At 44.6% G+C, this 14,952-nt stretch overlaps 2 pseudogenes; one reads left to right on the forward strand and one right to left on the reverse strand.

Moving 5' to 3' along the window:
• LOC133362247 (zinc finger protein 721-like) overlaps nucleotides 1-13,509 on the forward strand; it is a 32,923-nt pseudogene extending 19,414 nt beyond the window's left edge.
• Nucleotides 1-14,952, reverse strand: part of LOC133362249 (uncharacterized) — a 110,697-nt pseudogene that overhangs the window by 36,094 nt on the left and 59,651 nt on the right.

The raw sequence follows: 14,952 nt of genomic DNA on the forward strand, positions 1-14,952 counted from the left end.
CGGACTACTTGTTGATGTGTTGTGAAGCGCAGTGGTTGTGTGGTGGTTCAATTTCTAATTTTACTCTCGTGGTTAAGTGGTTTTGTTGAGCTTAAGTTGGAGAAATACTGTGATCACAACTTTGCTCAATATTTTAAACATGTTCTTAATTTTCGATTTAAAGCTTTCGTGACTGCAGGGATTCATCTTCTTGGTTCTTTCGGTAAAGTCACATAGAATGGAAATAATAAAATAATAATATTTTATTATGTTTTATTTATTTTATTTAATTTTTTCCATTCTACGTGACTTTACTGAAAGAACCAAGAAGATGTTCTTAAAAATGTTTTATCATTGTGTAATAAACAAAATAACTTAAAATAATTAGTTTCAGAGTGTGCGTGGATTGCACGTTCGTTGTTCTAGTGTTTGATGGCTTGGACTTCTGGACGAATGGCTTCAGTCGAAAAGGACGTCAATGGGGAAATCGACGTTCACGTGTTGAATTTTAAGAATATGTTTTAACTGTTGAAATTGTGAAATAATTTGTCTAGTTCCTTCCTGTTTGAGCATGCGTTTTAATAAAGATTTCAATACGAGTATTAACGTGAATTTTCTTGCAGATTAATAAAGACCTGAATTGTTTTTAAAGATGACTGATCGTACGTTATTTCAACCATATCCTTCCTTGAAAAAACACGGACGAGTAGACATACACACACAAGTGTGCTTATAAACACGACTGTCTATACAGCGGTGTGCAATCACACACGAGTGTGCATGTGTTTCTACGCGTTTTAACTTTAATTTACTTGCAGAACAATAAAGACCTGACATGTTAAAGATGACTAATCGTCCCTTATTGCTACAATGTTCATAGCGAACACGCGTGGAGGCGAGTTTCAGGTGAAGCATCTCCAGCACACAAGTTGACCCTCACCTGGCAGCATCGTGGCTGTCCGCTGATCACACTCATGACGTCACACTCATGACGTCACACGCACGAGCTGTAGGGGCGGGGCTCTGTCCGCTCAGTGGCGCTGTTTTCATTAATTTAGCACCACGAGCGGGGAGTCTCATCCCTGTAGTTCCCTGTTGTGGTGCCGCATTCATCACCTCGTTGCCCCTCAATTCTTTGTACGAAACAATATTAAAATAAGTTGTGTGTTCCAATACACATACTTACACGGGTACACATATACACTCCCTTGTACACACACCCACACACGAGTGGACATACACAGCGGTGGAGAACAATGCACGAATGTGCATCCACCCCGCTTTGTACACACAAAGATAAAGATCCCCCGTATAGCCTTAACAGACTGTAGGGGCAAGTGCTATTAGCGAGCACCTATGAAGGACCCAACGGTACACGAGGGGTGGGTGGTCAGCACCACGCCCGACCGCCTTTGTCTCCCCAGTGACGATGTTTACACACCATGTATCACGGGGTGGGTGGGTAGTCTGGTGATAGTGGTCATGGTTGGCAGCGATCCACGACCACAACAACCACCCCTACTGTGTGGTGGACATGCATAGAGAGTTCGTGGCGATCTCTTCAGACGGGTTACAGGGACATCGATACGCCGTGCATCAACAAGTAAGTGTCTTCGTTAGTGGATACAACTGGTAGTCGCGTGTAGCTCGACTTACGAGACGTTACTGTGTCTCGGTTAGACGTTAGTGAGAGTTTGCTTTGTGTGGATTTGAGACAGACATTCACGCAGCTTAGAGGGCGCCTTTAACTCTCAACAACACCCGCGACTATTACTCTGCTCTGAAGAATCAGTCACATGGAGCAGATAAACTCTCCACAGCGCCACGCACACACGGGCGAGAAGCCGTTCAATTGCTCTGTGTGTGGGAAGGCATTTTCACGTAAATCAAATCTTCACAGTCACCAGAAAACACACTCGAGCGAGAATCCATTCAAGTGCTCTCTTTGTGGGAAGGCATTTGCATGGAAGTCAGCTCTTCACAGGCACCAGAAAACACACTCGGGTGAAAAGCCATTAAATTGCTCTACGAGGGAGAGGACATGTTCACAGTCATCACCCCGAAACAAGCATCAAAGTGCTGAAATGAGTCCTGAAAAAAATGCATGTTTCGAACCTAGGCAGGTGGATCCTGAGAGATTGCTGAATGTAGCGGATGCAATGAGTCCTGACGACAATTCCTCTTTCGACCCCATGAAGTTGGATCCGGAGAGATGGCTGGATGTAGTGGAGTTTCTGAAAACTCAAACGTATTGAGTACATCGGTTAACTGTTGAATTATGTATATTCGTGTCTCTTAGATATTTTTACAGCGATTTCCATTACTCCAAGCAAGAGTGATCTTGTCAATGCTTTATAATGTGTACAGATGAAAGTCTTCCTTTTAAGTTCCAGAAGTGTTCACTCATTTTAGGATGACAACAATGTTATACTTATATAGATGCGTTGCTTCGTCTGGTGGTTGTATCATCGGGACTGGTAAATGTGTGGTGTTTATGGTAGAATGTGCCATGTCATCTTCTCACAGCTAATTGCGTGTTAAAGTTTATTCTAGACATCGTCACGTTAAGGTGGTGCTTTGTAGTCCTATCGGACTACTTGGTGATGTGTTGTGAAGCGCAGTGGTTGTGTGGTGGTTCAATTTCTAATTTTACTCTCGTGGTTAAGTGGTTTTGTTGAGCTAAAGTTGGAGAAATACTGTGATCACAACTTTGCTCAATATTTTAAACATGTTTTTTAATTGTTTTTATTATTGTGTAATAAATAAAATAACTTAAAATAATAGGTTTCAGTGTGTGCGTGGATTGCACGTTCGTTGTTCTAGTGTTTGATGGCTTGGACTTCTGGACGAATGGCTTCAGTCGAAAAGGACGTCAATGGGGAAATCGACGTTCACGTGTTGAATTTTAAGAATATGTTTTAACTGTTGAAATTGTGAAATAATTTGTCTAGTTCCTTCCTGTTTGAGCATGCGTTTTAATAAAGATTTCAATACCAGTATTAACGTGAATTTTCTTGCAGATTAATAAAGACCTGAATTGTTTTTAAAGATGACTGATCGTACGTTATTTCAATCATATCCTTCCTTGAAAAAACACGGACGAGTAGACATACACACACAAGTGTGCTTATAAACACGACTGTCTATACAGCGGTGTGCAATCACACACGAGTGTGCATGTGTTTCTACGCGTTTTAACTTTAATTTACTTGCAGAACAATAAAGACCTGACATGTTAAAGATGACTAATCGTCCCTTATTGCTACAATGTTCATAGCGAACACGCGTGGAGGCGAGTTTCAGGTGAAGCATCTCCAGCACACAAGTTTACCCTCACCTGGCAGCATCGTGGCTGTCCGCTGATCACACTCATGACGTCACACTCATGACGTCACACGCACGAGCTGTAGGGGCGGGGCTCTGTCTGCTCAGTGGCGCTGTTTTCATTAATTTAGCACCACGAGCGGGGAGTCTCATCCCTGTAGTTCCCTGTTGTGGTGCCGCATTCATTACCACGTTGCCCCTCAATTCTTTGCACACGAGGCTATAATATAATAAGTAGTGCGTTCCACTCAGAGGTCGAAAACGGGTTTTGATTCCTTACCCGTACCCTTAAGCTAAACACGGAATTATGCATGTAGATGTATGTAATTATTCAAACAGTGGGATGTACATACATATTAAAGTTTAATTAGTTAAGCTATGTTGATTAATATGCGGATTGTAAATGTAGAAATTAACTATTTAATGCAATAGCCAAGTCGAGAACAAAGGATTTGAATGCTAGAGGGGAGTTATAAGGGGCTTAAAATCAGATCTCAAGACCATTTCGAGAGGGATTTCGCTGAGGATAGACGCGCAACTCTTCGCTCTGCAGATTACCCTTCTCCTGCGAGACCCAGCCTGGCGAGCACCATTGCCTGGCGACTCGGAGAGTTCGTGGCGATCTCTTCAGACGGGTTACAGGGACATCGACACGCCGTGCATCAACAAGTAAGTGTCTTTGTTAGTGGATAAACTGGTAATAGCGTGTGTAGTTCGACTTACGAGGCGTTATTGTCTCGGTTAGACGTTAGTGATAATTTGATACTTGGCGATTTGAGACAGACATCCACGCAGCTTAGAGGGTGCCTTTAACTCTCAACAACACCCGCGACTGTTACTCTGCTCTGAAGAATCAGTCACATGGAGCAGATAAACTCTCCACAGCTCCACGCACACACGGGCGAGAAGCCGTTCAATTGCTCTGTGTGTTGGAAGGCATTTTCACGGAAATCACATCGTAACAGACACCAGAAAACACACACGGACGACAAGCCATTCAATTGCGCTGTGTGCGGGAAGGCATTTCCACGGAAATAAAATCTTCACAGTCACCAGAAAACACACTCGGGCGAGAAGCCATTAAATTGCTCTACGAGGGAGAGGACATGTTCACGGCCATCACCCCGAAACAAGCATCAGAAGATCCGCAATTATAGGGAAGTGAAATCAAATAGTGAAATTCAAAGTGCTGCAATGAGTCCTGAAAAAATGCATCTTTCGAACCTATGCAGGTAGATCCTGAAAGATGGATAGATGTAGTGGATGTAATCAGCGCTGACGACAATTCCTCTTTCGACCCCATGAAGTTGGATCCGGAGAGATGGCTGGATGTAATGGAGTGGCTGAAGACTCAAACGTCATGAGTACATCTGATAACTGTTGCCCTGTGTATTTTCGTGTCTCTTAGATGTAGTTTTTCAGTCATTTCCATTACTCCGAGCTAGAGTCATGTGAATGTGTTCAGATGAAAGCCTTCCTTTTAAGTTCCAGAAGTGTTCACTTACTTCAGGATGGCAACAGTTTTATACTTCGAAAGATACATTGCTTCGTCTGGTAGTTGGATCATCGGGGCTGTTAAATGGCTGGTGCTTATGCTAGAAGGTGGCATGTGTTGTAATTTTCTCACAGCAAATTATGTGAGCGTGCTGTCTTGTTTATTCCAGACTTCGTCACGTTAAGGTGTGGCTTCGTAGTCCTTTCGGACTACTTGTTGATGTGTTGTGAAGCGCAGTGGTTGTGTGGTGGTTCAATTTCTAATTTTACTCTCGTGGTCAAGTGGTTTTGTTGAGCTAAAGTTGGAGAAATACTGTGATCACAACTTTGCTCAATATTTTAAACATGTTCTTAATTTTCGATTCAAAGCTTTCGTGACTGCAGGGATTCATCTTCTTGGTTCTTTCGGTAAAGTGACGTAGAATGGAAATAATAAAATAAAAATATTTTATTATTTTTATTATTATTTTATTATTTCCATTCTACGTGACTTTACTGAAAGAGCCAAGAAGATGTTCTTAAAAATGTTTTATCATTGTGTAATAAACAAAATAACTTAAAATAATTAGTTTCAGAGTATGCGTGGATTGCACGTTCGTTGTTCTTGTGTTTGATGGCTTGGACTTCTGGACGAATGGCTTCAGACGAAAAGGACGTCAATGGGGAAATCGACGTTTATTGTGAAGAGGGAGACCACGTTGGGTGGTCGCCGTGCCTCAGCCTGGTGGCTGAGGGGCTCATCGGACGGCGCCAGCCAGCGGGGCGAGGAGAGAGCAGAGTGCGCGGGGCGTGCAGGGGTTGCACGGAGCAGCAGAGAAGCTGCAGAGCTAGCGTAGGCTAGCACAGGGCGTGCGAGGTTGCACCAGAGCAGAGCAGCAGAGTAGCTGCAGAGCTAGCGGAGGCTAGCTAGCACAGGGCGTGTGAGGTTGCACGGAGCAGCAGAGTAGCTGCAGAGCTAGCGGAGGACTAGCACAGGGCGTGCGAGATTGCACCAGAGCGGAGCAGTAGAGTAGCTGCAGAGCTAGCGGGGGCTAGCTAGCACAGGGCGTGCGAGGTTGCAAGGAGCAGCAGAGTAGCTGCAGAGCGGAGCAGCAGGGGAGCTGCAGAGTGCGCGGGGCGCAAGGAGAGACGACGCTGGACCGAGGAGGAGGCCAGCGGGGTGAGCGGAAGACGAACACAAATAAAGGACCGACGGAGATCGACATCGTGTGACGGAGTCCTTTATTACACATACACAGCAGTGTACGTATACAGGGATTGCGTTTGACATCACAAATAAATGGGCGAACAAATGATTGTACATACCTATACACATACATACACGCATGTACGTATCCACATAAACAAGTGTAAATATACATGTGTACACACATTGCAGGGTGAATATTAGCAAATGAACGCGAATTATGTGGTGAGATGCACATATGTATTCAGGCTTAAGCTCAATAGCCAGATTAGCGAAGCTAATTGCTAGATATGCAAATTGGAAATTCCAAAAATAACAATTGAATGTAAAGTTCATAAAATTCAACGTCGGAAAACTTCATCTTTCATCAATGCAACACCATTCCAAACGACCCCAGCATTTGTGTGCTGGTGTCATTGACCCAATTCGATTGATACCTGTGACTTACAGCTTTCCACACCTTACGCCACGCTCCCACGTCCCCTTCATTCGTTTTTTTGTTAATCAGAAGAAAGCAATCCCTGTTGTTCAATCCCCAGCCACGAGTAAAGTTTTGAAAAAATAACCCCCTTCCTTCATTGACGGTGTTGGACGGTAACGCTGTGGTGGATGTGAGAAATGTCCCGGAGGTAAGGCTCGTAGCCACCACAGCGTCCCACGAGGTCTTTGGACGGGTGCGAGGGGCTGGTAACACCTCAATAGTCAATGAAATTAGCAAAACAACTCGTATTCTTAGGTTTTTTCGGTAAGGTCACGTAGGTAAAACACATTAAAAAGTAAAATAAAATAAAAATCACGACGTTTCCGAGGCAACACAAGCTTCCGTCTTCAGGTGGTACCATCACAGCCAAGACAGCTGTATCAAAAAAAAAAAACTCGTCGCAAATTTTAAACACGTGCAAAATATTGAACACATACACACTGGTGTATATACACACCGACGGTCGTATGTTACAGACTAGAAGATGACGATTGTTTTTTTGCTTAACGTTATTATAAACCACGCTTTCAAGCTAAACCATTCAGATGATTATTCAAAGTTCATGACAGAAATTATAACAAAACACACTCGTTTGCTAAAAGCACCATGCTCAACACGAGTGTCCTTAAATATGTTTATTAAACAGGTTCAGAACAGTATTAACTTGCACCTATTAGTCCAAGATGGGGCCGGCTAGTTTTTTTTGGCTAGTCCCGTGTGTGTTTGTTGTGTGAGGTGTCTTGATAGCAGTCGCTCTCCACTGTAGTCCTGGCATCTGCTGCTCAGATTCCTTCCACAGCTGTGGTCCCAGTGGCACCGTCTCTCCGGGGAACCATGTGGTGTGTGTGTGTGACGTGTATCACGGGGAGTGTGGGTGTGTGCCTGGGATGTGTCACGGGGTGGGTGGGTAGTCTGGTGATAGTGGTCATGGTTGGCAGCGATCCACGACCACAACAACCACCCCTACTGTGTGGTGGCCATGCCACCACAAAGCAGCACGCGGCGGAGGAGTGAGGTGATCGCTCTCGCCACGCGAGCAAGGCCCCCTCGCTTCCTCTTTTTTCCCTGCATCAACAACAACAATAACCGCCATTCGCCACTAAGTGGCGGTGACGTCACCACGACGCTTGTGCCAGGCCAAGTGCACCTTGAGGCTACCACGTGAAGTGTCGAACGCCCGCTGGCAGGAGGTCACGGGGCAGACCCAGCAGGTGCCACGGGTCGACTGACCGAGATGACCGAGATGACTGGCTGATGCACCACCTGTGCCCCCTACTGTACCAACTTGCTGTGCTTTAGCCACCCGGCGCTCCGCTCGTTGTTGTGAGCGTCGCTCCTCCGCCCTCCGTTGTTGTTGGAGGGCGACTGCCTCCAACTGCCCAGTAGCGTCCTTCACGAGCCTGCATCACCACCTCCACCACCTGCACCTCCTCCACCTCCTCCTTTGTCTCGTCCTCCATCTCTTCCATCGTGAGAATTATTTTATTATGTTTTATTTTTATTATTTTATTTCTTCCCTTCTACGTGACTTTACCGAAAGAACCATGAGGATGAATCCCTGCAGTTTAGAGGACATTGTCGGGTGAATATTGGCAAATTATCACGAAGCACGAAATTATGCATGGATATGTATATCTTTATTTAAACGGAAGCATACAATTATGCAGTGAGATATGCATATGTATTAAGGTTAAATTGCAATGGCCGGATTAGCTAAGCTATGTTGCTACATATGCGGATGGTTAATGTAGAAATTAACAATTGAATGCAAAGTCGATGATAATCCAAGACGAGAACAAAGGAATTGAATGCTAGAGGGGAGTTATAAGGGGCTTAAAATCAGACCTCAAGACCATTTCGAGAGGGATTTCACTGAGGATAGACGCGCAACTCTTCGCTCTGCAGATTACCCTTCTCCTGCGAGACCCAGCCTGGCGAGCTCGATTGCCTGGCGACTGGGAGAGTTCGTGGCGATCTCTTCAGACGGGTTACAGGGACATCGACACGCCGTGCATCAACAAGTAAGTGTCTTCGTTAGTGGATACAACTGGTAGTCGCGTGTAGCCCGACTTACGAGACGTTACTGTGTGTCGGTTAGACGTTAGTGAGAGTTTGCTTTTTGGCGATTTGAGACAGACATCCACGCAGCTTAGAGGGTGCCTTTAACTCTCAACAACACCCGCGACTGTTACTCTGCTCTGAAGAATCAGTCACATGGAGCAGATAAACTATCCACATCGCCACGCACACACGGGCGAGAAGCCGTTCAATTGCTCTGTGTGTGGGAAGGCATTTTCACGGAAATCCCATCTTAACAGACACCATAAAACACACGCGGGCGAGAAGCCGTTCAGTTGCTCTGTGTGTGGGAAGGCATTTTCACGGAAATCCCATCTTAACAGACACCATAAAATACACGCGGGCGAGAAGCCGTTCAATTGCTCTGTGTGTGGGAAGGCATTTTCACGGAAATCGAATCTTAACGATCACCAGAAGACACACACGGGCGAGAAGCCATTCAAATGCTCTGCGTGTGGGAAGGCATTTTCACATAAATCACATCTTAACAGACACCAGAAAACACACTCGGGTGAGAAGCCATTCAGTTGCTCTGTTTGTGGGAAGGCATTTGCGGAGAAATCACATCTAAAGAGACACCAGAAAACACACACGAACGAGAAGCCATTCAATTGCGCTGTGTGCGGGAAGGCATTTTCACGGAAATAAAATCTTCAGTCACAAGAAAACACACTCGGGCTAGAAGCCATTTCATTGCTCTACGAGGGAGAGGACATGTTCACGGCCATCACCCCGAAACAAGCACCAGAAGATCCGCAATGATAGGGAAGTGAAATCAAAATGTAGAATTCAAAGTGCTGCAATGAGTCCTGAAAAAATGCATCTTTCGAACCTATGCAGGTGGATCCTGAAAGATGGCGAGATGTAGTGGATGTAATCAGCGCTGACGACAATTCCTCTTTCGACCCCATGAAGTTGGATCCGGAGAGATGGCTGGATGTAGTGGAGTGGCTGAAGACTCAAACGTATTGAGTACATCTGTTAACTGTTGCCCTGTGTATATTCGTGTCTCTTAGATGTATTTTTTCAGTCATTTCCATTACTCCGAGCTAGAGTCATGTGAATGTGTTCAGATGAAAGTTTTCCTTTTAAGTTCCAGAAGTGTTCACTTACTTCAGGATGGCAACAGTTTTATACTTCGAAAGATACATTGCTTCGTCTGGTAGTTGGATCATCGGGGCTGTTAAATGGCTGGTGCTTATGCTAGAAGGTGGCATGTGTTGTAATCTTCTCACAGCAAATGATGTGAGCGCGCTGTCTTGTTTACTCCAGACTTCGTCACGTTAAGGTGGTGCTTTGCAGTCCTATCGGACTACTTGTTGATGTGTTGTGAAGCGCAGTTGTTGTGTGGTGGTTCAATTTCTAATTTTACTCTCGTGGTTAAGTGGTTTTGTTGAGCTAAAGTTGGAGAAATACTGTGATCACAACTTTGCTCAATATTTTAAACATGTTCTTAATTTTCGATTCAAAGCTTTCGTGACTGCAGGGATTCATCTTCTTGGTTCTTTCGGTAAAGTGACGTAGAATGGAAATAATAAAATAAAAATATTTTATTATTTTTATTATTATTTTATTATTTCCATTCTACGTGACTTTACTGAAAGAGCCAAGAAGATGTTCTTAAAAATGTTTTATCATTGTGTAATAAACAAAATAACTTAAAATAATTAGTTTCAGAGTATGCGTGGATTGCACGTTCGTTGTTCTTGTGTTTGATGGCTTGGACTTCTGGACGAATGGCTTCAGACGAAAAGGACGTCAATGGGGAAATCGACGTTTATTGTGAAGAGGGAGACCACGTTGGGTGGTCGCCGTGCCTCAGCCTGGTGGCTGAGGGGCTCATCGGACGGCGCCAGCCAGCTGGGCGAGGAGAGAGCAGAGTGCGCGGGGCGTGCAGGGGTTGCACGGAGCAGCAGAGAAGCTGCAGAGCTAGCGTAGGCTAGCACAGGGCGTGCGAGGTTGCACCAGAGCAGAGCAGCAGAGTAGCTGTAGAGCTAGCGGAGGCTAGCTAGCACAGGGCGTGTGAGGTTGCACGGAGCAGCAGAGTAGCTGCAGAGCTAGCGGAGGACTAGCACAGGGCGTGCGAGATTGCACCAGAGCGGAGCAGTAGAGTAGCTGCAGAGCTAGCGGGGGCTAGCTAGCACAGGGCGTGCGAGGTTGCAAGGAGCAGCAGAGTAGCTGCAGAGCTAGCGGAGGCTAGCTAGCACAGGGCGTGCGAGGTTGCACCAGAGCGGAGCAGCAGAGTAGCTGCAGAGCGGAGCAGCAGGGGAGCTGCAGAGTGCGCGGGGCGCAAGGAGAGACGACGCTGGACCGAGGAGGAAGCCAGCGGGGTGAGCGGAAGACGAACACAAATAAAGGACCGACGGAGATCGACATCGTGTGACGGAGTCCTTTATTACACATACACAGCAGTGTACGTACACAGGGATTGCGATTGACATCACAAATAAATGGGCGAACAAATGATTGTACATACCTATACACATACATACACGCATGTACGTATCCACATAAACAAGTGTAAATATACATGTGTACACACATTGCAGGGTGAATATTAGCAAATGAACGCGAATTATGTGGTGAGATGCACATATGTATTCAGGCTTAAGCTCAATAGCCAGATTAGCGAAGCTAATTGCTAGATATGCAAATTGGAAATTCCAAAAATAACAATTGAATGTAAAGTTCATGAAATTCAACGTCGGAAAACTTCATCTTTCATCAATGCAACACCATTCCAAACGACCCCAGCATTTGTGTGCTGGTGTCATTGACCCAATTCGATTGATACCTGTGACTTACAGCTTTCCACACCTTACGCCACGCTCCCACGTCCCCTTCATTCGTTTTTTTGTTAATCAGAAGAAAGCAATCCCTGTTGTTTGTCAATCCCCAGCCACGAGTAAAGTTTTGCAAAAATAACCCCCTTCCTTCATTGACGGTGTTGGACGGTAACGCTGTGGTGGATGTGAGAAATGTCCCGGAGGTAAGGCTCGTAGCCACCACAGCGTCCCACGAGGTCTTTGGACGGGTGCGAGGGGCTGGTAACACCTCAATAGTCAATGAAATTAGCAAAACAACTCGTATTCTTAGGTTTTTTTCGGTAAGGTCACGTAGGTAAAACACATTAAAAAGTAAAATAAAATAAAAATCACGACGTTTCCGAGGCAACACAAGCTTCCGTCTTCAGGTGGTACCATCACAGCCAAGACAGCTGTATCAAAAAAAAAAAAACTCGTCGCAAATTTTAAACACGTGCAAAATATTGAACACATACACACTGGTGTATATACACACCGAAGGTCGTATGTTACAGACTAGAAGATGACGATTGTTTTTTTTGCTTAACGTTATTATAAACCACGCTTTCAAGCTAAACCATTCAGATGATTATTCAAAGTTTATGACAAAAATTTTAACAAAACACACTCGTTTGCTAAAAGCACCATGCTCAACACGAGTGTCCTTAAATATGTTTATTAAACAGGTTCAGAACAGTATTAACTTGCACCTATTAGTCCAAGATGGGGCCGGCTAGTTTTTTTAGGCTAGTCCCGTGTGTGTTTGTTGTGTGAGGTGTCTTGATAGCAGTCGTTCTCCACTGTAGTCCTGGCATCTGCTGCTCAGATTCCTTCCACAGCTGTGGTCCCAGTGGCACCGTCTCTCCGGGGGGAACCATGTGGTGTGTGTGTGTGACGTGTATCACGGGGTGTGTGGGTGTGTGCACCTCCTCCACCTCCTCCTTTGTCTCGTCCTCCATCTCTTCCGTCGTGAGAATTATTGTATTATGTTTTATTTTTATTATTTTATTACTTCCCTTCTCCGTGACTTTACCGACAGAACCATTAAGATGAATCTCTGCAGTTTAGAGGGCATTGTCGGGTGAATATTAGCAAATTCACAGGAAGCACGGAATTATGCATGGAGATGTATGTAATTATTCAAACAGAAGTGTACAATTACGCAGTAGGATGTACATACGTATTAAGGTTAAATTACAATGGCCAGATTCGCTAAGCTATGTTGCTACATATGCGGATTGTTAATGTAAAAATTAACAATTGAATGCAAAGTCGATGATAATCCAAGACGAGAACAAAGGATTTGAATGCTAGAGGGGAGTTATAAGGGGCTTAAATTCAGACCTCAAGACTATTTCGAGAGGGATTTCGCCGAGGATAGACGCGCAACTCCTCGCTCTGCAGATTACCCTTCTCCTGCGAGACCCAGCCTGGCGAGCCCGATTGCGTGGCGACTGGGAGAGTTCGTGGCGATCTCTTCAGAAGGGTTACAGGGACATCGACACGCCGTGCATCAACAAGTAAGTGTCTTCGTTAGTGGATAAAACTGGTAGTCGCGTGTAGCCCGACTTACGAGACGTTACTGTGTGTAGGTTAGACGTTAGTGAGAGTTTGCTTTTTGGCGATTTGAGACAGACATCCACGCAGCTTAGAGGGTGCCTTTAACTCTCAACAACACCCGCGACTGTTACTCTGCTCTGAAGAATCAGTCACATGGAGCAGATAAACTATCCACATCGCCACGCACACACGGGCGAGAAGCCGTTCAATTGCTCTGTGTGTGGGAAGGCATTTTCACGGAAATCCCATCTTAACAGACACCATTAAACACACGCGGGCGAGAAGCCGTTCAGTTGCTCTGTGTGTGGGAAGGCATTTTCACGGAAATCCCATCTTAACAGACACCATAAAACACACGCGGGCGAGAAGCCGTTCAGTTGCTCTGTGTGTGGGAAGGCATTTTCACGGAAATCCATCTTAACGATCACCAGAAGACACACACGGGCGAGAAGCCATTCAAATGCTCTGCGTGTGGGAAGGCATTTTCACGTAAATCACATCTTAACAGACACCAGAAAACACACACGAGCTAGAAGCCATTCAGTTGCTCTGTTTGTGGGAAGGCATTTGCGGAGAAATCACATCTAAACAGACACCAGAAAACACACACGAACGAGAAGTCATTCAATTGCGCTGTGTGCGGGAAGGCATTTTCACGGAAATAAAATCTTCAGTCACAAGAAAACACACTCGGGCTAGAAGCCATTTCATTGCTCTCAGAGGGAGAGGACATGTTCACGGCCATCACCCGAAACAAGCACCAGAAGAGCCGCAATGATAGGGAAGTGAAATCAAAATGTAGAATTCAAAGTGCTGCAATGAGTCCTGAAAAAATGCATCTTTCGAACCTATGCAGGTGGATCCTGAAAGATGGCGAGATGTAGTGGATGTAATCAGCGCTGACGACAATTCCTCTTTCGACCCCATGAAGTTGGATCCGGAGAGATGGCTGGATGTAGTGGAGTGGCTGAAGACGTATTGAGTACATCTGTTAACTGTTGCATTGTGTATATTCGCGTATCTAAGATATATTTTTTCAATGATTTCCAGTACTCCGAGCTAGAGTGATGTTGTGAATGGTCTATACTGTGTTCAGATGAACGTATTCCTTTTAATTTCCAGAAGTGTTCACTTATTTCAGGATGACAACAATGTTATACTTCTATAGATGCGTTGCTTCGTCTGGTGGTTGTATCATCGGGACTGGTAAATGTTTGGTGTTTATGGTAGAAGGTGCCATGTCATCCTCTCACAGCTAATTGCGTGTTAAAGTTTATTCTAGACTTCGTCACGTTAAGGTGGTGCTTTGTAGTCCTATCGGACTACTTGTTGATGTGGTGTGATGCGCAGTGGTTGTGTGGTGGTTCAATTTCTAATTTTACTCTCGTGGTTAAGTGGTTTTGTTGATTTAAAGTTGGAGAAATACTGTGATCACAACTTTGCTCAATATTTTAAACATGTTCTTAATTTTCGATTTAAAGCTTTCGTGACTGCAGGGATTCATCTTCTTGGTTCTTTCAGGTAAAGTGACGTAGAATGGAAATAATAAAATAATAATATTTTATGATGTTTTATTTTTATTATTTTATTATTTCCATTCTACGTGACTTTACCGAAAGAACCAAGAAGATGTTCTTAAAAAATATTGTATCATTGTGTAATAAACAAAATAACTTAAAGTAATAGGTTTCAGAGTGTGCGTGGATTGCACGTTCGTTGTTCTTGTGTTTGATGGCTTGGACTTCTGGACGAATGGCTTCAGTCAAAAGGACGTCGATGGGGAAATCGACGTTTACGTGTTAGATTTTAAGAATATGTTTTAACTGTTGAATTCCTATTGGGAAATAATTTGCCTAGTTCCTTCCTGTTTGAGCATGCGTATGAATAAAGATTTCGATACGAGTATTAACGTGAATTTTCTTGCAGAACAATAAAGACCTGACATGTTAAAGATGACTAATCGTCCCTTATTGCTACAATGTTCATAGCGAACACGCGTGGAGGCGAGTTTCAGGTGAAGCATCTCCAGCACACAAGTTGACCCT

Source organism: Lethenteron reissneri, unplaced genomic scaffold, assembly GCF_015708825.2.
Source record: "Lethenteron reissneri isolate LAM-NWPU_2019-01 unplaced genomic scaffold, ASM1570882v1 scaffold_141, whole genome shotgun sequence".
Lineage (NCBI taxonomy): Eukaryota > Metazoa > Chordata > Hyperoartia > Petromyzontiformes > Petromyzontidae > Lethenteron > Lethenteron reissneri.